General features: G+C 49.9%; 1 protein-coding gene across 9 annotated transcripts in view; it reads right to left on the bottom strand.

Annotated features, from left to right (window-relative positions):
• Positions 1-22276, bottom strand: part of LOC147601859 (uncharacterized) — a 74644-nt gene extending 52368 nt beyond the window's left edge. For 8 of the 9 annotated variants that reach the window (XR_015257899.1, XR_015257901.1, XR_015257897.1 and 5 more), the window contains exon 1: positions 22156-22276. The gene's annotated coding sequence lies outside the window, so the exon portion shown is untranslated. Of the gene's footprint in view, positions 1-12964; positions 13208-22155 lie in introns of those variants that run through there. The other variant, XR_015257898.1, reaches the window with a different exon arrangement.
• Positions 22277-23836: the final 1560 nt, after the last annotated feature.

The following is a 23836-nucleotide window of genomic DNA, read 5'->3' as shown; positions in this document are numbered from 1 at the left end:
GAGACACATACTGTAGGGATCATCCCACTCCTCCAAGTGGGACGAGAACTCCCGAAGCTTTCCAGGGAGCTCGCTCTGCCCGATTTCTGTCACCCTTTCCCAGCCAGCGCTCAGATGACGAGCAAGGCTGCTCCACCCCCGTCTACCACCGAGTGCTCTTCACGTGCACGCTACGAGAAATGCCACGTAACCTTCTCTACCTGACCATGTTTTAAGAGACAGGCCCTGCCACCTCCCAGTCTGTCCCAATACCACTGCCCAGCAAGCACTCTGGTTTCTTATCCCCCACATAGTTCCATCGCTTTTTTTGGACATCTTTGGAGATGACTGCTCAGTGTTCTTCTCAGCCATCAAACATCTGTTTTCAAAGGCACTCTGCCTGTACCTTTGATAGGTCTCCAGCTTTCAGATCTATATGCTCTGACAAAAACTACTTTCAAGTCCAAGACTCATCATCTCTCAGCTGCAGATTTTCAATGACCAAACCTCAGTCAGGCCAGCAAACGCAGCGGCTGCCTTGCCAACTCCTGACACCATTTCCTTCCGGACATCCCCAGCGGCTCCGATACAACTACCGGGATATGCGGATTCATTTCTTGTATTCCACCGCCTTCTAACGCAAGGCTTGACTTGGGAGCTGCGAGGGTTCCCGTGAGACGGTGGGGTTTGTACCAGCCAGGACACCCCCAGCTCCCTGCGAGGCTGGGAGGTCTCCACTTGCACGTCTGCCCAGCGGTCCCACGGGCTCCACGGTGTGCAGCGAAGGCGGGACCCTGGCTTTGCCTTCCACCTCTCAGCCAAGCGAACGGGAAAGCCCAGCTGTATACAGGCACGGCTGCAGCACGGGCCTTACCTCCGCTGAAATAGATCCTAGAGGCATCAAGGACACAGGGAGAAACCTGAGCACAGGTTCTCCAGCCTCTACAAAGCATGGGGACAACCAGCTGGGGACAAATCGGAAGCCTCCTCAGCACAACAGGATACCTCCCCAAAACACTCCAGACACAGCCGCTCAGGAATAACCAGGAGTTTTACTTTTATTTTTAATCCAACAAGCCTGAGCTGAGACAGGCCTTGCTGTGCATGGCCAGGTTGTCCCAGGCGCCGGCGGCCGGGTGCCAGTCTCTCGGAGGAGCTCCACCTTCAGCAAAACCTCACCTAGCACGAAGCCTCCCCACCCTTCAAGACAAGAAACGACAGCCTCAAGCTGCTGAGGATTACTTAACGTTGGGACAGCCGTTTGCAAGGAGGAGCCCTGTGAAGGCACGGGGAATTATGCAAACGTAAGGCAAAGCGGAAACGTCGGCATCTCCTATGAGTTTGCCCTCATTCCATCAAAGCCTCGTGGTGGGAACACGTTCCCCCCCAAGCAAAGCTGCTGGGATCGCACCACCTCCCTTAATGCCCTCGTCTTTAGGCTCTTCATCCTGCCAGGAGAGCATCCATCTCATTAGTATCTCCATTTCATTTAGATTCAGTACAAGGGGAGGGGATCTTTGCAGAGGGAATCCACTCCTCACTTCAGACCCTTGGTCAGGCTGAGGTGGATGGATTTTTATTTAAAATATCACCGCCCTCCCTGCCTGCTCACGTGCCAGGGGTTGCTATCATCACAGGTCACATCAGCAGGCCAGGCCAGCCCAAGCAGGGCGGCAGAGACAGCGAGGGAGGGCGGCAATTTGGCAGGCTGGGGGAGCGACCCTGAGTTATTGTGCTGGATTCGGCTGGGAAAAAGCTCCGCCTGCATTCCAGGTCAACAAAGCAGAATCAGAGCACTTACTCCAACACCTGCATCGCTACAGGTCATGTGGCTAAAAAAAAAATTAAAGAATTAAATATCAAATGAGTAAAGATTTTGCACAGGCAAATGCTTTAGCATTTAAAAAAAATACAAATTCCACTTTACTATCCAAAGACTTCCTTTCCCCCTTAAATCTCATACACACAGGGGAAGAAAAAAAATAATCCCTATCTCAAGCCTTGCAAATTCCCCATCCTCATACCCAAAGGCATATTAGCTCCTCTCCGCAGACAAGAAACCAAGGCACCTCACATTTGCCTTGGCTTGATCCGTACAGAGGATGTGCCAGGAGCTGGTAAAATGATGAAAAGAAAATTAAAAGAAAATTCAGAGTACACCCACAGCCCCAACCAGGGTAGTTATGCTGACGAAATGCAACTGATTTAGAAAAACCTCTAAGGAGGCAGAGGAGAAAGAAAACCAGAAAAAGCCTTCTTTTTGCTGAAGAAGCTTATTTCTCTCTGGGAGCCGGTTTGGGCTGCCCCAGCAGAAGAGCTGTACGCAGCGGCGGGGGAGTGAATCACATCACCTGCAGTAGGTGACAGCCGCATCACCCAAACATCTGCTGGCCCCCAAAAACCCTGCCTCTTCTTTTCCTACAGGGAGGCAGCAAACTCGACCAGGGAACTGAAAAATAACCTTACACAAGGGGAATTAAAAAACAAAACGACCTATAACATGGATAGCCGCTCCAGCCGAGCGGATTCAGGTGTAGGAAACCCAAGGGGCAGTGAAACTCAGGACCAGCACCAGGAACTCTGAGCTGGCAATCCTGGACAGGGATGCTACTGGCTTTTCTCTGGGGAGGAACATTTATCCCATCACCAATACCTGTAACAATGAAAAATTAATTAAGGACATTGTAAGGCAAAAAGAACAGTCTCACATCCCAACAAAACACTTTGCTCACTGAAATTTAAATCACCCGCATCACTTTTCTGTGGATGTCCAAGTACAGTGTGCATCTGTGCATTTTTTTTTCAATTCTGCACACTTTAAACAAAGGAAATACTCCAAAATATTTTTTAAGCATATACAGAGTCTAAAACCGCAGCTCATATTGGTACTTTAACATAAACAGCCACTTAGTTGCTTCACCCAGGAAATTAATCTGATCAGCCAAACAAGACAGCCAAAACTTGGCTCCGGAGGCAGAAGCTGCCCTTTCGGGGGGAACCAGCTCTGCCACCCACAACGTAACCCCCTGCAGCCACCACGGTCTCTCCGCCACATCTTGGGGGACATCTGCTGCCTCTTAATGCTGCTGCTCTGCGAACAGCACCAGTCCTGGGGACCTGGTTCAATTCTCCATCCCGGGCGCTACTGCACAGCAAGCAAAGGACAGGGAGATTTTATTAAATGAATATCAATACTATGTACATCTTTTGGGGAGGGAGATCTAATCAAAATGAATTTAACAGAGCAGGAATCACCACGTAGTCGGAATCTAAAAGCACAATGAGAGCTGGCTGGCAGAACAAAGTGCCAAAAATTAGATGCCCTATAAAAATATACAGATTTCAAGTTCCTCAGGCTCTTAGGCTCGGGTAGTTGTAGGAACATCTCCGGGGAGAGGACAGCTGAGTCACTTCAGTGTATTTATACTGCCAAGCTGTGGGGGCTGGGTGGCCATCACCCTATTAAACTCCCTTTGTAAATTATTTTGAGATGCTCAGAGAGCTGGCAGAGGCACAGGGGCACAAGCAGCTGCCGGTGTGGTCCTCCCTGGCACACCCCCTCCGCCGGCAAAGCGTCGGCATCCATCCTGCTGCCGCTGGCGTTTGGGGGGTTTTCAGGAGGAGGAGCGGTGCCTGGCCTTCTGCGGGGGGGGGTTTGCAGGGCTTGGCTGGGAGGTGGGGGGGACATCACGCTCCAGTAAGGTGTGGAGATGAGGAGGGGGGAGTTAGGGTTGCATTCTTCACAGATGAAACAGCAGAGAAAGGGCTCTCACTGCTTCTCTGTGCATTAGTCAGCAAGCAGGAACACAAAAAAAAAAAAAAAAAAACCACGAAGCAAATCTGCTTCATAGTACTAGAGATTCTGACTCAGAGATTTTTTTTTTTTCACTCTCCCTTGTGATTCATTCCATGCAGCATCACGGCTCAGATTCAGAGCAGCCTCACCATTCCAGGCTCCCTCTGCCCAAAGTCTCATTAAATAACTGCCCTTTGCAGTCAGAGGTGAAGAATTCGGGGATTTTTTTCCCTCTTTCCCTATCGAAGCAGGGGCCGGAGGGGGCGAGCGCTGCATGCCGAGACCACGCGCCCACACAGATGCTCAGCACCGGCAGAGCCGGCACAGCCCCGTGGGAGCCTCGTGACTGGCCGTGAGCGCCTGCGCAGCCCAGAAAAGGAGATAACTGGGATGGTATCCACGGCACAAGGGACGGCTGGCTGCCCAATGCGTCCTGGGAGGCGCAGCGGAAAACACCGGGAGCAGGGTACAACTCCAGAGAGGCGGCAGTCACCGTCCAGCAACAAGAAGCATCCCACGCAGCAGCAATGCCCATCTGGAAAGGACTGGGTTTAGCCCCTGGGATAGGTTAGCGTTTGCTGGTAAGGAATCCAGAAGTAGGACGGTAGGGCTACGTGGGGCTTCTAGCTAGGGAGACCATCCTCTGCCTCCTCTGCGCCTTCAGCATGCCAGGCGATGCCTACGGATACCTCGCCGCAGGGAATGAGACCTCAAGAAGCATCCCGGCTGGCAGGCTGCCACCCCACTCAGGATTTTTAGAGAAAAAGGAGCTGTAGCTGCAGGGCAAGCTGCTGTAGAAAAAGGGGAAAATATTATTTTGCAGAGGACGTGGCCTGGACAGCCCCATCCCACAGTCGGGACCCCAAGCACAACGTGATCTGGGCTGGGTTGAACCAAACAAAAAGTCTCGTGGCCCCTCTGCATTGGGATAATAATAGCAGCAGATAAATTCCACATTTCAAACAAGGGTAAGATATTAAACAGAGCCTCTGTAGAGAGATTAGGTGTAGTAAAAAAAAAAAAACAATAAATCCTTATGTGCTTGGACTTGAACTGAGGGGCAGCGAAAGCCAGGGAGCAGGGCCTCCTTTCCCCCAACACCACCGCAGTGCCCTGCACAGCCAAGTGCCTTGAAGTCCAGCAGCTCGCCCAAAGGATGAGGGCTGCAAAACATAGAGTACGGAAACATCTAAGAGACCTTCCCCCAGGTTCACTCCCAAAATAACGATGTTCCCGCCACGCATCTGCTCAGTCTCTGCTCACGATACCCCGCTCTACCCAGAAAGACTCTGCCAGGGCACTCGGGGTGCAGGACAAGCAGGGCGTCAAGAAAACAGAGTGAAGAAGTTTTCCCTTATAGAGCTGTACGGGGAGAAGCTGCAAAAGCACTAACCCTTTTCCAGCATTAACCCTTTTACAGGAGGGATTTTTGAGTCTGAAAGCCAGAAACAAACATTAGTAAAGGCAAGAAGAATGAAGGAGGGAGAAAATAACAGACTGTTATCTAGACACACTTTTTTTACTTAAGGTTACTTCTGTTCTGTGTGGAAGCCACTGACTCCAAGAGCCATTTTCATCCTTTCCACACACCCCCTGAAGCTGAGGTTTGTATCTCCCAACCTAGCGCGGGGACACCTCACACTCCTCCAGCCCCCCTCACCTCCCAGAGCCAGACTGCGGCAGATACACAGTTTCAGTGAAAATGATGACTATCAACAATTAAGATCCAGTTAAATACCCTCTTTTTTACCAAATAACTTTTAGATTAATGATTAATTACTATGTGGAGGTCAACCCAAGCTCCACAGATAGATGTTGATGTCCCATAGGGCAGCAGGGAAGCGAACAGACACATTTTCACGTTCAAAACATTCAAAACCACACCCTGAGAACAGTGTTTCTGCTGTGTGGAAAAAAAAAAAGTGCTTTAATGACTTAAGGGTCCAGTAAAACTAACCGGTGTAGAGGGACTCGTATCTTCTGCAGCGGGAAGCCTACCCTGTCACAACCAAATCATCAGTTGACATTGTCTCATTCTGCAATAAAACCCAGCTGTAGTATTGCATCGTGTCATGGGGAGACAAGCACACTTAATTCCAGGGTTGTTCATGCTTCCAGTTATCCCTGACGGTAAAATAAAGAACATTAATCCGAACAACATTCGCTAGAAAGAGCTCTCAAATGTACTTAAGAGTTTCTAAACTTTATTTCCTTACCCAGACTATCATGTCCCTTATATAAGTGCTAGTGACACCGCAAGTTACCCCTCCAAAAGAAAAGACACCTCACCCTTCTGCAGCCACGGGTCACCTATGCCAAGGAGGAAGGCAGCAGGAGGTCCTGAGAGAAGGACGAACGCTGACGCCAAAAGGACAAGCAAGAGCTGGGGGAAGACAGGCAGCAAGTAACGAACGGAGGAGAGAAGGTATTTATGAGTGTGAATTGCACACTTCCCCAGACATCTTTCCATTAGTGATGAATATCATGATTCCCCTTAAATAACGCAAGGAAAATTTGTTTAATCATTTAAAGGCATCATCAATAATAAATCCGTCAGCTCCATATGCTAACCTCACTGTTCCTTCTTGCTCAGGGACTGATTTTAGGAAAAGGCTAAGATCGCCGTCACCTGCTAATTTTGGAAGGATGCTTCAGTATCAGAGTTGGGAGAATGAAGAAAGCACTTGAGACCAAAGAATGGAAATCCGAGCGCACGCACACCCTGCATGGTGTAAAAGCCCTTTGCACCACGGCTGCCATTCCCATGCGACAGAGCAGCAATGAAAGTGCAAGTTCCTCAAGCTCCCAGCCAGGGGAAGGTCCTCCTCCAGGGACCCAGGAGGATAAGGAAGGGGCTGCACCGGAGGCAGCGCATCCATCACCCGCAGCACAGCACGCACAAGGACGTCACGGCCGAGGGGTACCCAGCTGCCACGCCAGCACTAAGACCAGGAGAAAACGATGCGTGCCACCTTTCAATACTGGATTCCTCAGGAATGAAGAGCAAAGGGAGATTTAAGAGCCTTAAGCTTCATTGCTGCAATGCTGCCTGCAAAACCCACCGTGGAGCATCCTCTACACCCCTGGAAAATCGGGCACGTTCCCAGCTCACCTCGACCTGGGCACCAACTCCTCTGAGCCACCCACCATCTCACACCCTCCCCGAGGTGTGGACTGTCTCCACACAACGCTCTGTCCTGATGAAATCGTAATCCCAAGGGCCGCTGCTGCCACGGCAATCCCAGCCACAGAAACGAAGGTGAGGGGTAAGTTGTGCGGGACCGGTGGGAAGAGCTACAGGCTGTTTGGGGATATCCTACTTGCAGGATGGAAGAAGGGAAAGGAAAAAGAGGTCAAAACCCAAAATCATGGGGACACTATGTCTCCAAAATGCTGGCATGTTTTCCAGAAAAGCCTTTTCTCTGCAAACACGGGGCGGGAAGCAGGGGAATAAATCTGCATAAAACTGGCATAGTCTTGACTTTCAAAGTCATTTTCTGGCATCCCTAAAAGAAAAGGGGGTGACCACCAGCAGGGAAGATGGAAACCCAACGGCGCAGAGCAATCGCAAGCACGCAGTGTCTCGCAGTGAGGAAACCCAGCCTGCTGCCTCTGCCAAGCTTCTATCAGGGGCAGGGCTGGGACAAAAGGTTTGTGCCACCAAACCATGACTTGTATTGTTTCAACTTTTCTCTTTTCCCTTGGAGTCACTCTTCTAATTTACAATCTGTACTATTTTAAGCAACTCTGCTAAAAAATAAAAAAAAAAAAAACAGGATTTAATGCCTGTTTGGGCTGCCCATAAAAATCTTTTTCCACTGGAACAAAGATTTAAACCTGTGACTCAAAATGAGTTTACAATAGGGGGCTGATTATCAAGAGGACCAGAATATCCTCTTATTAGAAAACTGTTCACTGGGCTTTCCTGAACTTTACACGGTGGTATTAACGGCTTGTTTAGTCGCATGCAGTTGTTTTTGACACAGGGAAAAAGATCTGTGCATTCTGTAACACAGAAAAAGAGCAAGTATGTGTATGTAAATGTGTGGTATGTGCATCCACACACGCACACACACGTGTGAACACATACATGCTTCTGATTATTGTCAACAAAAGAGATACAGGAAAGAAAAACATGAAATCAGAGAAAACAAAGGTTGGAAAGGATCAAAGGACACACTACACCTGCTTGCCTCAAGTAAAACAAGCCTAATTAAGGCTGGTTTTTTTTTAATTATTATTATTTGTCGATTACTGAGCAAGCACCATGGGGGAAGATCAGGGCCCTATTTCTACAAGTCCTATGTAAATACTGAAGGCAGTCTGGAAGAGATCTACGTCTATTAGACTTCAGTTAAACTGACGTAAACCCCTAAGAGTACCCGACATTCATTTTAGCTTAAACCTAGGGGGTTTAAAAGACTTATTTATACTGGAACAATATTTATATGCACATAAACTATTTTTTAAAAAGGGGAGGCAGGGTACATAGGCAGGACCACAGCCCAGATCTGGGGATGCCCATCCCGGCACCATCCTTAGGAAGCATTTCCCAAGCTCTGTTTGGGTTTTTTTGGGTTACATCAGTTCCAAGAGCCGATCCTGAGTCTGCCTGTGCAGGTCCCTGGGGTGAGCTGTGCCCCAAAGCCTTGCACCAGTGACAGCCGATGGCACCCATGGGTGCATGGTGCCACCTCCCAACCCATCCGCTCTGGCGCAGCTGCCTGCCCACTGCCAGGGAGAAACCTTGCCCTTGCTGACGAAGCAGGGAGAGGAAAGCACGCGTAAAATGCCCTGCTCGCTGTTAGGCAGCCCGGCAGATTAGATTTTAAGGCAACGAGTCATCAGCTACGAGCCTATGAACTTGGCTTTATACATGTCAGAGCGGCATCGTACAATGGAGCTGTCTCTCTCAATCCAGCTGACCCAGATCTGAACCGGCACCCGTGAAGAAGTTTTGGAAGGTTTTCTAGCCCATTTTTCAGGTCCTAGTGCCAACAGCTAGTCAAGATTTGGTCTCCTGGCAAGCAGAGAGAACATATCCAACAACTGCATCCAAACTTTAAAAAAAAAAAAAATTACCTTGGGGAGCAGAGGAGAGTGTAAAACTCTTTATTTACAAGTTTTCTGGCTGCTCTTTCATCAGCAGAGTTTACTGGAAAAACTGAAAAGCAATCACAATTTTACCAGCATGTTTTGCTCTGTGCGGTTCCTGTCCCTACTTGCACGTGGAGAACGTCAACAAGGCGACACGAGCCCATTGCCTCCCCAGGCAGCTGCAGCCTGCGTTCCCTTTGCCGTGTCAAAAGCCCACCTCTCAATTTACACGTACCGCGTAATAATTATTGTGCTAATCACAGGCTGCTCTGCTCTTCTCAACACGAATTATGATGATTAGAGCTGGCTCAGCTGCAAGCACGCCTGCATTCCCAACGCCCGGCGCTCGGCTGAAGAAGAGGGGTGAGGGGTTGAAACCTTCACTGGCTGCAGCGCAAGGCAGTTGCAGCATTCCGGTATGTAATTTCTTTCAACGGGAAAAATAACATCTTTCAGGAGGTTTTCCATTTTAAGTTAGCAGAGAATCACCACAAAAAGGAAAAAAAAAAAATACTGGGTAAGGCAACATAACACATACTATGGCCTTCTCTCAAATCACCAGCTATATTTATTTCTCAACATATTTCAGTTAGAAGAACTTTTTAGCTGCTCAGAAGAGACACCCCATTAGGAAAGGCCACACACTTGGATCCTGGACGCTGAAGAAATAAGATTTATTTGTTTAGATGCTGTAAGCTAGCTGAAATCTGCCACCTACAACTCACTGCCAAGCCTTCCAACAAGCAGGCACAACCCGGGCATAAGCCAACTTCAGCTTGAAATGTTTTGGTAGAAGATTGCTCATATGATCTGGCTACTTTTCAGCCATCTATTTCACTTTCACCCACTTCTTTTTCCGAACATCTGGCTTTGACCAGGGCCAGAGACAGGATGCTGGTTAAGAAAAACACTTGCCCTGGTACAGCAAGTCTCTCATACTTCAACCCAAAAATACATGGCCAGCAGCAGTGCAAGCCTTGCCATCCAACTGGGGACAACTGACATGGGGACAGCTCTGCGTGAAGTGGCCTGGCTCTTAAAAATGTTTTTACTGACCTGCCTGCCAGGCTACCTCAGCCACGACCTGCTCCTTATCCTTCCCAAGGTGAGGTCCTCCGCATCGCCCAAGGCAACCAGTGTCACCCAGCGTCCCATCCCAAAGACCGCAGCTGCGGCAGAAGCCCAGGTGCTCTCGCTGCGTGCGGTGGACTGAGAATACCAAATCTGTGAGCAGATCATTCCCCAGCCAAACTAAACCAGGGCAATAAAATCCCATTTGGGCGTGCAAGGGAAACAGGATCAGGCCCGAGTGTCTTCAAAATAGCAAAGCAGCCTAACAATCACCCTAAGTGATCCTTGGGTGCAGGGGTCACCGGCAAGATCAGGTTATTAACGTGGTCCGAAATAGCCCCACGCCCAAGAGGGGCTGAGGGGCAGGGGTGGATGGCACGGGACACTTGCACCGCTTGTGAAAGCAGCCTGCACTGCAGAAGGGAAAAAAAAAGGAAGTAAAAAAAAATGAAGAGTCATCCTGAATGAAACACGACACTGAGCGTTCACATTTCGCATAAGAAGCCTCACATATCATCATCAGCGACACGAAGGGGATGGTCTGGAGTGTGATTTCTGTTTATTCACCTTGACGATATCCCTTAAAATTTTCTGCTCAGGTTACATCTTCTCAAGGGAAAAAAAAATATATTTCTGTCTAAAAGCCCCCTCCGCAGATCCGCTCAGCTAAACTGTGCTCGGCAGAGCTCACCCGACCTGACCTCGGTGGAGCGCGGGCTGGGCACGTTCAGGAATTGCCACCCATCAAAGAAACCAACCCCACCAGGGTTGGGAAGTATCGGCTTTCCAGTACGGGAAACACAGTGCTGAGTCCTGGGATTTTGGAGGGGGGGCGGGGGGAAACAGCTGCGCAAGCAAAGCCACCCAACCAACTCACTTGCTGCAAGGCTGATGCAGCCAGGAATAAAATGTCTGCTGTCAAGTGATATTGAGCATGTTCTTCAGATTGCCAACATCAAAGCGTTTCCTGATCTCAGATCCCCCCGTTTCCATAATCAGAAGCAGTCGAAACGCTCGGCTTTATCACCTGCGAGCCAGCCCCTCACAGACGCTGTGCTCCGCAGCGCTCACCGCTTGCACAGAAGTGGGAAGCGCTGTGTGGGGCGTGCCCCCAACTCCATTTCAGATCCCCCCAGCTCCCAGCTTAGGGTCAAGGCTTTGAGTGTAGACTGAAACCCGTCAAGGACGGAAAGGGAGCCCGGACCACCGCTTAGCATCACCAGGCCTGGGATGCAGGGGAGAAGCACTACAGCCATTAACCTCAATTTTATTCTTACCATCGGATCTCAGACACTTGTATTCGGCCACGTCAGCTGTAATCTGGAGCCGGCAAGGAAAGCCAAAACTGTCAGGCTGACATTCATTTAGACAGAAGGGAAATGAGAGCAGCTCCAACTCCCTTATTCCTTTTTTTTTTTTTTTTTTCAAGAAAGAAGGGGCACAGCTGCGGCCACTCCTCAGGCCGTGAACACTCAAGGGTGCAGAGATGCTAACAGGGTGCTTGGCTGACCTGCCTCTGCGAGAGAACGGAGGAGGCACACCGAAAAGAAATTATAAACCAGCTTGGAGAAGAAACACATGGACGAGAAAGTAAAGAATGAAAAGCCAGGGTAAGAAAGAAAGGGGAAAGAAGGTAAGAAAAAAAGGAAACTTGCCTATGAAAAACACCACAGGCATAAAATTCAAACATGAAGTGGAACAGAAAAAGAGAAGCAGAGAGAAACTAGGAGGAGGAAGCAAAGTTAGAGCCAAAGAGGCAATGATGCTTTCACACATATGTTTGTGTATATATAAAAATACGCATAAAAGCTGCTTGGATATAGATATATACTTACACGCACAAATAGGAAAACTGTGCCCCCCTTTATTCATATTGCCCTGAACAAAAGCAAGGACTTCACCATCGGCCACTGGCTCTGACAGGTCAGCACAGACAGTTTTCACCTGCACGGGGACACTTTACTGAGCTGGCTCCCATGTTTACACAGAAGCCATGTAAGAAAATTCACATTACAGCAGCACATTTACAGCCATCACGTCTCCGTCATGTGCACAGAAAGCCACAGATCCCCAGGAGCAGTTATCACTGTTATTAGTTATTGGCATTACACACAGCACCATCAAGAGCTTGAGGTACCAAATATGTCTCTGCTGGACGTTACATAAAAATGGAACAGAAAGGCCCGTCTCTGTCACAGAGACCCAATGATCTAGGGTAAAACCAAGACACAGATAGAAAGTACAAACAAATAAGGCAGGCTGACCAGAGTGGAGAAAAAGACATGAGATATCACCATCTCACCATACACAGCAATCTTGGATGGGCACATCTAAAAATCTTGCTTTAGACAGGAAGTCAGGAAAAGGGTGAACCACAACAGAGCAGGAGCAAAGACCCACTCTTCCCTATTCTCCGAAATCCCACTTAAACCACTAATGGAGCGGGTGTAAAGATACCCCATCACTGAAACAACCACTAGTAAGTAGTAACCCACAACAGAACCACCACATCCATCCAACCACACAGAGAATAATCCCTAACTAACACGGCCACAATGTCCATCATGATCTTGACTTCATGATTCCTCTTCTGCATGCTCGTTTGTTTCGGAGATATAAAACAGATGGGGGCCAAGAGTCGTACATGAATTAATCTGGAATCTATGAGCCTGTCCACAAGGTCATAAAGAATGCAATGTAACTAAACAAAAAAAAAATTACAAATTAACACATAACACATCAGCTAGATAAAACAGGTTCCTTTGACCCGTTAACACAACAGAGTGTTACAAACCAGTCTTGTGTCTGCAGAAAATTCCTGGTAATTAACCCTAGTTTGAAAGGGGTGAAGAGAGGAAAGGGAGGGCAGAGTTAAAGATGTCTGAGTACGGACCTCAATCTTGCTACTTCCTGATTTTTTTATATTCTGAAAAGGCACAAATCACTGCAGGCAACTGGGATTACAGTCAAATGCATTTTCCTCAATGCTCAGTTTAAACACTGTGGTCATCACCAGATTACCTTTTGGGTACTGCTTTAAGTGATGAACTGACATCTGGTACGCATTACGTACACGTTATTTCTCCTCTTTCACTCCACCGAGCAGAGGAAGGTCTTGTTTTGCTTGTGTTTTCCTTAACCATCTTTATACAAAACGTTGCTATATATTTAGAAAAAGGACCTTTGGTTGAACATAACTTGCACTTGGAACAGAACGTGATGAGGTTTGTGGTGGTCTTCATCCCTTGGAGTAGCCCAGTCCATGTCAAACTGGACCCTCAGAAAGCACAGTTTCACTTCCTTGCAGAAAGCTGCTATGGCCTTTGGTACAAAGCTTTAAGCAGTCTTTCTCCTACCTGAGGCAATACAGGGAGCACCCTAAAAAAAAAGAACAATAGATCTCAAAACTTTATCTGTATTTCCCACAGAAGCCAGTGTAGAAAGACATCGCAAGCTGCCCATGCAGTGGAGGAGACGGGCTGCAGCTTTCTGGACCAGCTGGAGCTTCCTTCACTTGCAGGCTCCTACCCAAGTGTATCATTGCTGTTGTCAAGCCAAGACACAATGATTGTCAAGACCAAGACCAAGACTCTCCCCAGGAAGATGGGACTGCACCTCTTAATCAGCCAGAGATAACAGAAACACTGGCACTGCTAGAGAAGAGCTTATCACCAGAAGAGATTCAAGAGTGGTCCCAACCCACCAACTCAACTGACGAGCTGCGGACATGTACCATGAGCCAACAGAGCCAGCACGGCAATGGCAGACTCTTCAACCCCTTCCTCATGCCCGTCAGCTCTCCTGCACCACTGGAGCTCAGCTTCAGAGAGCTGCTCCTCACCCATGAGCCGATGGTGTCCAAGAACTCAGCTGCCTGGCAGTAGCTGGGTGCAAAAAGGTTAAACTGAGCTACAGATCATCTCTGTGCCATGGTCATTTGAGCCCGGGTTGCCTGGCCAGGTCACCTACTGCAAGGCCAGTGTAGGGCTCCAAGCGTGGAACCTGGTAGGAAGAGGCAATCCCATCACTTCTCCTGTGCAACCAGCCACCCCAAAGGGCTTGAACGTGACTTCAAGCTCCTTCTGGTGGCCTGCCACCATGGAGGGAAGTTGGAAGCCTCTCTGGGCAGACTCGCTCTGCCGGCCAAGCCTCCAGTGAAACTGCAGCAGCACGAGCTCAGCCTTTATGCTTCCCAACTTCTAATGGGCATCAAAATCCCTTAACATCTTCAAATCAAATATTAATGTTATGAGCAGTATTGCAGAAGTCTACAAGCTTTGTCATGCCTCAGGGAGGCTTAAAACAGATTTAGCCCAGACTTCAAGACTTCCAAGCTCCCTGGAACCCACACATCAGCCCCATCCCTGATGGTATCTTGTACCTTCATAAGCTTTAGTTGTCTTTCTCCTGCCACAGTGGAGACAAGAGCATTTCTACCTGCTCAGCATCCAGTTTTTCTAAGCAGAACACAATTCAGGTGTTTGTCACTATGAATATTAGCAGTCCTAACACTATTACAAGGAGGTGAAATGTATTGGCCAGACCAACTGTAAGCTCTCCCAGTCATGGTGGAGCAGCACAAGTGACTGTGGGTTGTTTAATCCCTCCCATACATTCCCCTCCCATACCACCTTGGTCTGTGAGGCGGTGTTAGCAGTTAATTAACAGCGGGATGCCCAGAACTGAAATGCCATTTACTGTAATCTGTTTCACAAAAGTATCAAAGAAAAATATTCACTAAAAGGTACTGAGAACATCCTGCAGAACAAGATCTTGGGTAAAAGTCTCTTAGGTCACCAAGATTTGTACGGAAGGCAGGGACACTGGGTACTAAAAGTAGTTTACCACCTGCAACATCAATCAATATAAGGTTATGCTTTATGCTAATGGACAACATCTTGAGCTTGGAACAGGCCACTGCTGCCTGTCTGAAAGATGGTTACTACCAGTAACCTATAAATTGTACTTGATGTACTTATCTTTAAAATTAAAATTGTAAAATTATTGCAAACCTTTCTTCCCTTCCCCTTTTCTTCCTGTTCCTCCCCCATACGAAGAACGGCCGTCAATGATGCTATGAAGACGAAAAGCCAGCACTCACATTTACCTGTCACACTAATCTAGGAGCTAAGGAAGGTTTTATTTCCACTCCTTCAACACTTGTAGGTTCCCATATACCTACTTGGTGAGATTTCAAAAGCTTTTTTTTGCTGTCTAGTTGCATTGGTTGTAGCCACCAGACCTCTCCCTCCAAGATGGCAGCCTACGGAAGTCACCATTGCCATTTCCGACCACGTCAAGCAGAAGTACAGGACCTCGACTATTTCCATGAAGCTCTGAGGGTTCAGCTGACATCAGAGCTCTACTGTCCCACCCTGTGAACAACTGTACGAAAGGCAGCGCCTGCCCCAATGTGTTCACAGATGAGAGAGGCAAGCAGAAGAGTCAAGGGGAGGGAGAAGAAAAGGCTTGGTGAGGGCAAAGCCCCCAAATCCTTCCCACAGCCAAGTACTGGGGATCTATCCAAGCTACTTGTCACCAGCAGATCCAGTGGGTCGTAATGCCAACTACCCAGATACAGAAAACATTTCCAGATTAACTTCTCACTGCTTCATCTTCTTGGGACTACAAAGAGGCAGCACCTTCCTTCCCCTCTGAACCTGCTCATTTTAATTGCTTTTATTTACTGATCTTCTGCATTCATCACGGTTGGGCCTCCTTCCATCTCCTTCCACAAACGGAGACATGAAGCTTGGCTTTTAAATTTTTCCTCAGTAACCACAGAAACAGAGAAGTGCTGGTGGGAAAAAAACCCTCTGGGGTCCCCAGTCCAACCTCCCAGCTCACAAACAAGGCTCATTATTTTCCTCTGTAACATTAAACACGTGTATTTTTTTGTTAGTACTTTTATATAATCTAGCAGGGGCCTTTTTAACACTTAAGAAAAATGTAAAGCTTTGCCCACCCCAACCCCAAAAGCAAACCGAGTAGAACCAGAGCCAGATGTGAGATACCTGTAAATCAAATGATCCACCAATTCACGTAGCAAACATCATCGTCTCAACCCCCTGAGCAGCATCTCAACTACCCACGCCACCTCATGAAGCTCTCGGCCTTTGCTCCCCCCATGATCACTTCTGGGAAAGTGTATTTCAGACCTCCCGACTCTTACGAAGGAGGAAAAAAAAAAATAAACAACCCATTATTATTCAAGTAAGTCCGGAAACATTACTAAATATTTCCAAAAGGACTTATGGTAGCGGTAGCTTTTTGCTCTGCGTGCTAAATTACAGGTTATTGTATTGGCAGGCGTGACTGGCTGTTTACAGCATTAGCTGATGCATAAAGGGCTTTTGGTGTATCTCATCTAGGGTCTGATGTAGGAGGATTACATTAATATATAATAAACTGCAACACAGTTAGTACTAAAAATAATAACAATATTGTTATCAAGCTTTAATATTAACAAAGAGAGACCCACGCTAGACCTTTTTCCAAGCAGGGGAGATGTAACGTAAAGGCTTCGAGCACAGCCTGGGCTCTGGCCGTTGCTCCATGTCCCACACGCTCAGGCGTGAGCCCACAGCTACCGTTTCCACCACGCAAACCAGCACACACAACATCGCGTGTACGTCAGCAACACTCCACTGCTGGAGCTCCAGCCTCCCGCACTGCTCATTCCCAACCCTGGCTGAGATTTACACAGGACCTCAAAAGATGCTGTCTCCGCAGCACTGGTGAAAAAGATCCTAAGTTTTAGTTCTTCTGACCGGGAGGAAAAAAGCAAGGCAAGCAATCTCTTAAATCCAGCTGTTGGGAATTCAGGAAAGGCACAAAATGTTCTGAGGCCAAAGGCAAGCAGTAGGTAAGCAGGCAGCAGCGCGCTGGCCCGTGCCTGCTTCTGGATAGCTTTGACCCTGTAAGGTTCCCAAAACCATGGGAAAATGTTCACCAGAGGAAATCCATCAAAGCAAGCACAGCTACTCAGGACTGGGGCACTGACACTAGGCACCAAATACTGAACGGAGCCTTTTCCAGCCCAACAACACTTGGATCCCTGCAGAAGCCAAGGAAACAACACGGACATAGAGACATTCCCGTTCCTCCTTCTCAGACTGTGGTCTCACCTGCACTACATTCCTGTAGGACAGGTGAGAGTCCTGCTACCTTGCAAAAATGCCCCGATGCAGAAAAGCTCACAGCAGCACCAACGTGATGGCTTCTACCAGTGCGAGGAACGGGGACACTGCATCCACACCAAAGGTGTTACCGGCATGGCATACCCCTTACCCAGCTCAACTCCCCCGTAAAGCTGAAGCACAGCCCAGGCATCCAACCAGCAGTTACCCAGGGAAGCCGGCCAGCACAGAAAGGGCATTCAGAGCAAGTCAGGGAAAACTGGACTGGACCACACCGGACGGATGGTGGGAAGGCGATGGTGGGTGGTTAGGAGGACTGGACCAGAGTTTTCCACTTCCAAATCCTCACACTGTCCTGCTTCAGAGCGTGGGAATTCCCAGCCCAACCCGCATTGTGCAGAGGGCCTCCACAAGCTGGAGGTGGTGACGGGACACGGTCTCGCCTCTCCCACCCACCCCTGCTCTCCAGCTGCCCACAGCTCCGGACACCACTCTTGCGGCAGGGACCTCCTCTCCCCAGAAGAGGGGAGAGCCTTCTGGGGCTTCCTTCAGGCTCCTCCGCCATTCATTCCCATGTCCAGGGGAGATGCTGTAACCAGGTATTCCTGACTCTGGCATGCAAACAGGCAACTCTCAATCAAAAATAAAATGCGGTCTTCCGAAAGATCTCACAGCAGCGACACTCTCCTGTGCAAACGTACAGCCCTCCCGGGGCTTTGGGCTGCGATGCAGGACCAGGGGGCTCCCCGCGCGCCCTGTCTCCGCTCAGCCCATTCTCCAGCAGCGCAGCTGGGCTCCCAACAGCCGCACAACCCAACAGCGCAGTGAGGGGGCACGGTCCAACCTCCCCTCTCCCGCCCAGAGACTTTCTAACGGGACGAGCTGCAGGAACAGTCTTACACAAGACTTCTACTGCTTTTTCCATCTCAGATTTTAAGGCAGAAATGACTGAGAGAATCCGCCCCTTCTCTTGGCAATTTGTTCCAGTGGCTAACCACCCTCACCGTTAAAGACCTGTCCCATAATTTCTAATTCGAATTGCCTACCAGTTCCAGCTGCCTGTCACCACTGCATTGGAGTGCCCTTCGCTGCCTGATGCACTTTACCAGCAGCAATTCACACAGGGATCATCCTTCCTTCGAGGTGACCAGGGTTGGGTGTTGCCGTAGTTTAGTTGGGACCAGACTACACAGTCCCTCTCTCACTCCCCCCACCCTCCAGTGGGACAGAAGGGAGAACTGGTGGATTCAACTGCAGGACCTGCTGACAGATGCATCCATAGCAGTGAAGATGTGACAACACAGGCATCAGAGCAGGTGGGACAAATCCCTCTGCAAACCCCGGGCGACACTCAGCCAACCCTGATTCGCAGGATACAGCTCCACGACAATATTCACATCCATACCTGGAATCCACAGAAAGAATGATACCACCCAGGGACGTATTAAACAGCATTTTGGTCATACAGATCTGGATGCTTGCCAACCATGCAGACCGCTCCTGCCCATCCCCGTGCTCATGTCACCCTGCAGAACACTGTCACCTGTCATCCCTGGAACAACGATGGGGGGGAAAAAACCACCACCAGCACGCCCTGGCCTAAACAGCCTCTGGCACTTCCCAGAGAGAGGACCGAGGAAAGACTCACGAATGGTGCTTTATCGCAACACCGATAACTCCAAAAAATGCCGTCCTCCCCTGAACTGCACGAACACCGCAAGTGGACGGCAGGCGCGGCATCTCCAGGTATAAATAAACCTGCGCGGCTGCAGATGTATTTCTTGCCAGGGCTCTGAGCACTTTACTGGATAAGAAGACAGACCAGCTCAGGAACAGATGCAGCTGTGACAAGGGAAAACGTGCCCCATACGCAGCGTTAGTGGGCCCAAGAGACAGATTATGTCTTTATTCCCTCCTCATTCTTCATAAACCTCGCCAGGAGCCAGGCAGGTGTTCGATGTTAGAGCTACCAGCCAGCGAGGAGAGATAAAATAATGCACCGCGCTTCATGGTGAGATCGGTATCACCCTGCTGCAACCAGGCAAAAGCTTCCTGACCAGGTACGCGTGTTCCTCTCCGCCGGTTCAGTTTGCAGCTTTGCACCCTTCCTAGCTCACAAAACAGGACCTCGGACCGCGCCACTGTCCCCTTGGCCGGCAGTGAGGGCTCGGGGCAATGCGCCCCCCACCTCGGCCTCGCTGGTGGCAACGCACGGAGATCAGCACAGGGGCTTCACCGAGGCTCTGACGGACCCATGTGCATGCAGTCCATGCACTGCACCACAGGTACCCAACACCAGCCTGCGCTAAATCCATGTACTGGGAGCAGAAGATGAACCCCCAGCATTCCTCCGAGCAGCAGAAACATCTCCCAGGTCACAAAAAGACAGCATTTCCCCTTCCGATGGCCTGCCAGTGCTACAGTCTGCATAGACCAACAGGAAAAAAAAAAAAAATTATGAAGGTGTCACACTTATAAGCCCTACCTTGCAATTCCTAGTAGAGCTGCACCAGCAGAATTACAGAAAAAGCCTGAAGAAAGAGGTCTGCAGAAAACCAGTGATACCATAATAACCCACTGAGCATCCTCAGCTGAAAGGTGACAAAAGAACAAGATGCACCAATACCTTAAAAGTATACAGACACACTTTTCTTCCCCCAGCCCTGCTGCACATCGGCACTACCGGTAGCTCTCCCTGCCAGTAATTCCTCCTATAAAAGTTAGCAAAATGTATACAGCCAGGAAGCATAAGCTGTCTCTGTAAAGCATTCTGATTAAAAACAGGAAGATACAGTTCGAAACTTGCAAAGAATTAAGCATAAGCTCCAATTTTAACTGATAAAGTCCTTAATTAAACCAAAAAGTAGGCTTTGGTTCAGCAGGGGCACAGAGGGAGAACTCGGTGATGCGCCCTCGGGAGACACACAAGCCACCGCTGCCTCTGAAAGCTGTCAGCTCCCACCGAAGTGACATTCCGAGCACGCACGCTCACCCAGGGAGCCAATATTCCAGTTCACAAACGAATCCAAACACACAACTCATTTCTGCAGCTGACGGGCCTTTCAGCGGCGGCAGGCCTAAGCCCTTCCTTATTCTCGCTATTGCAGAACCGCTCTGACATTGCACGGACTCGGCATGCAGATGCCAAAGGATGCAAAATCCTTCGGGTCTTGCCGAGGCGGAGAGCAGGCACAGCTCTTGCTGTCCCCGTGCAGTCAGATGGGCACAGCATCTCTCCCAGGGATGTATAGATGCATCATATATTTTACTCTAAACAGGTACAGAGGTATTTCCATCAGCTGACAAACCGCACCTGTACAACAAATTACCTTAAAATAACTTAAAATGCACAAAGGCAACGTCCAATCGATCAGAATTACAGCAGTGCTAAGCTGGCTGCAAGCCAGACTCACAGCTTAATGCTATGAGAGATGGGAGAGAGAGAGAGAGGGGAAAAAAAATAAGTTAGAGGTGCATTTCTAAAACGATGCAAAGTACATGTAAGATCACTTAACTGGCATTTATCAGAGATACGCAGCACCTAGCACATAACAGCATCCGACTGGTCCACGTGCTTGGAAAATACACACGGTTATTAAATAATTTTAAAAGCCACAATAGAAAGGAAACCGGATTTCATGAGACATGACTAAATATCAGGCTGTATCTTCATTTCCTACAGTGATGCCAGCGCTTCAGAGCTGGATTTTTTTTCATGTCCTCACATTTTGCAGCATCATACAGAAGGGCTCTTACGATAATCCAGAGCAGTTGGCACAAAGTGACATTAGTGAGATTGTATTTCTGCTCCTTGAAGAAATAAATACCCCCATTTCATACAGTCGTAACGTGTACGTAATATATCGTGCTCTTCGTATTTAGCAATGTATTTGGGCTAATATACTCCCCAGAAAGGCTCTTTTGTTCCAAATCAATGACTTAAATAATGCGTATTTTTTGACATATTAGAAAAAAAGGAACTAGAGTGGGGCTCGCGACTCGCTCTGTCTGACCCTGATACGTGGACAGGAAAACATGTCTAAACTTGTCAACACGAAGGGGGTTAAAAAGCTCTCGCTGAAGGCCTCCAGCATCTCCCAGATACAACGATGGGTTCTGCCGGAATCTCTCCGACAGATATTTTAAGATGCAGCAACCAACAGTCTAACAGATCGAGACCAAAGTCGCTAAAGCACCCTGTCGATGAAAACATTTCAATATTATTTATATATAAAAATGAAATGCGGCCTATTGGAGTTGCACTTGAAAAACGCACAGCTTTGTAAGGAAAAGAGGGCCTATAAACCCCTTCCTAAAAACGGTCTCTGGAGCCTCCAGGGCGCCTTCCACTCCTCAGGCCCCGGCGCTGCCCGGCCCAAAACCCCGGCAGCGGCCCAGCCCCGCACTCCAGCCTCCCGCATCCTGAGCCGGACTCGCCCCGCAAACACCCGCACGGCCCCATCTTCCGCGCAGTTGCCGAGGGCGCAAACACACCGCTCCCCTGCCCCGAGCCGCAGGGACCCCCCCCCATCACCCCCTTGCCCCGAGTTCCTGCCCCAGCCAGGAGAGGGGTGAGCGGGCATCCCTGCATCCCTGTCCTCCTCTCCCCCCCACCCCCACCCACGGGTGCAGAGGGGCCGCGGGGGGAGGGAGAGGTGAGGGGGGGATGGGCACATCCCGCCGTGTCACCCCGGGGCGAAGCCAGACCCCCAACCCCCGTGGCCCTCAGCGCGGCCATGTATTCAGGCTGGAAGGCACCCCGCGCCCTCCGCCTCCTCATCCGCGCGGATTTCGGCTCGCGATCGCTATTTTTAGCCCACCGTCGAGCCACCGCTTCGAACAAATAGATAAATAAATAAACTGATCGAAATGCAATCCCCCCCCTCCCCCATCCGCACGAGCCCCTGCCCCGAGGCTGCAAACTCCGCCGCGACCTGCCAGCCCCACCACGGGGACACAGACACAGCAACGAGAAGGGGGGAACAAACGGGGGGGGGGGGGAAGACATAAATAAAAAAACCACAAACACGCAAACAAGCTCCCCTCACCCCTCATCGCCGCCCCCGTACTCACCGCGCCCCTCCCTCCCCGGGCTGAGGTCCGGCGGTGGGGCCGGGCGGCGCGGAGGGGCGCGGAGCGGCCCGGGCCCCACTGCCCATGTGCTCGCCGGAGCACGCGCTCGCCTCAATGGAACGTTGTGCTGGCGAGCGGCTCTGTGACGTCACCGCCCCCCGCCGCCGCCGTCGCCGCCGCCGCCGGCCGCAGCCCGGGGCAGCGCGCAGCGCCCGCCCCCGCGGAGCCGCACGGCCCCGACCCCGCCGCCCCGCAACGCCGCGCACGCCCCTCACCCCTCGACGTGCCCTAGAATTGGAAGCGGAAACAAAAAAAAAATAAAACCAAAATAAAATAAAATAAATAAATATTCGCGGGCGGCGGCGCTCCGCAGGTGCGGGAGCAGCCGGCGCGGAGGAGGCACGCAGCGTGCGCGGGGCGGCCGCGAGGCCCCGGCCCGTCCCATGCGGGAGACGGCGAGGAACACCGCGGTTAGCTCCAGCATCAGCCCGTGGGACGTGCGGGAGCTTTGCGGCTTCTGCTCCTTTCAGCCTTAAAAAAAATGCCCTCGGTCCCGTTCCTCCACGAGTTTGCTTGCTAATAGAAACCACAGATTTTTAAAAATGTCCCATTCTCCCATTTCTGCTGAAATATCGTGGATGTCTCCAAATAATCACAGGAGGAGGGATGCAAGCGTCCCACATGCAAGTAGGGAAAGCAGCTTCCCGGTCCTCTGAGTGCTGGAAGAAACAACATCAAAAATAGAGAACAGGCTGCAGGCTGGTGAAACGGGGCGGGGGGCGGGGGGAAATAAAAAGAGAAATCTCCACTTTATGTGCAAAACTAGCATTATTGTGGGTTTTTTTAATTTACTTTAAAAAAAAAAAAAACTAAGTAAAAATGAACTGTATCCTCCTCAGTTCCAGGCTGGAAATGAAACCAAGCTGAAGCTTCAGTACCACATGATTTTTTTCCCCTGGCTCTATTCTTGCTCCATCCAGGAGAAAACCCCAAATCCGGCTGTGCCGGCACCCTTGCAAGGAGTTGGGAGCCGCAGTTTGTCCTTCCTGCCATGTGCACAAGGTGGGAGTGACCTGTTAGCACCCGCACGGGATGCGGTGCCCGCTCTGGGAGCTGCCGCTGCCGCGTAAGGCTCGTCAGCCTCTGCACGGGGTCACTCTGTACCCAGCGCGGGCAGATTTGCAAAGCAGGGTTGAAAATGTGCACAGCACGTGCTGTTTCGGTTAATTAGCAGATATGCTCCCAGCTCCCCTAGGATGCTTTGAATATTGCAATGAAAAGCTGGTCTGCAAGAACAACCCGGTTGTTACAGGAGATGCAAATAACAGTGCAAAAGGTACAAAAATATGGTATAAAAAGTGGTGTTATCCAAAGTACAGTTCTGTGGTGAAGGAAGATACAACGCCGGGTTGGACAAAGCTGCTCTGCGTGCTGGCAGTGAGAGGGGCTCCATGTCCCCCTCAGCAACCTGCTGCAGCAGGAGAGGGGTGGAAGAGATCACCTGAGGCCGTGCTCCTGCTGCTCGCTGGGGACCAGGTCCTAAATAAACCACCTCCTGAGGTCAGTCAGCCTGGGAGAAAGATCAAAATCTACGGTTACTGGTGAGGTCAAAGGATCAGCTGAAAAGAGCCCGAGCGCTGGAGCAGCCTGATGGACTTTTTTCTTCAAGCCTGTTCCTGCT

Source organism: Chlamydotis macqueenii, chromosome 2 (genome assembly GCF_036417535.1).
Source record: "Chlamydotis macqueenii isolate bChlMac1 chromosome 2, bChlMac1.mat, whole genome shotgun sequence".
Classification (NCBI taxonomy): Eukaryota; Metazoa; Chordata; class Aves; order Otidiformes; family Otididae; genus Chlamydotis; species Chlamydotis macqueenii.
Note: the sequence above shows the minus strand (reverse complement) of the source record. Positions and strands in the feature narration are given on the sequence as shown.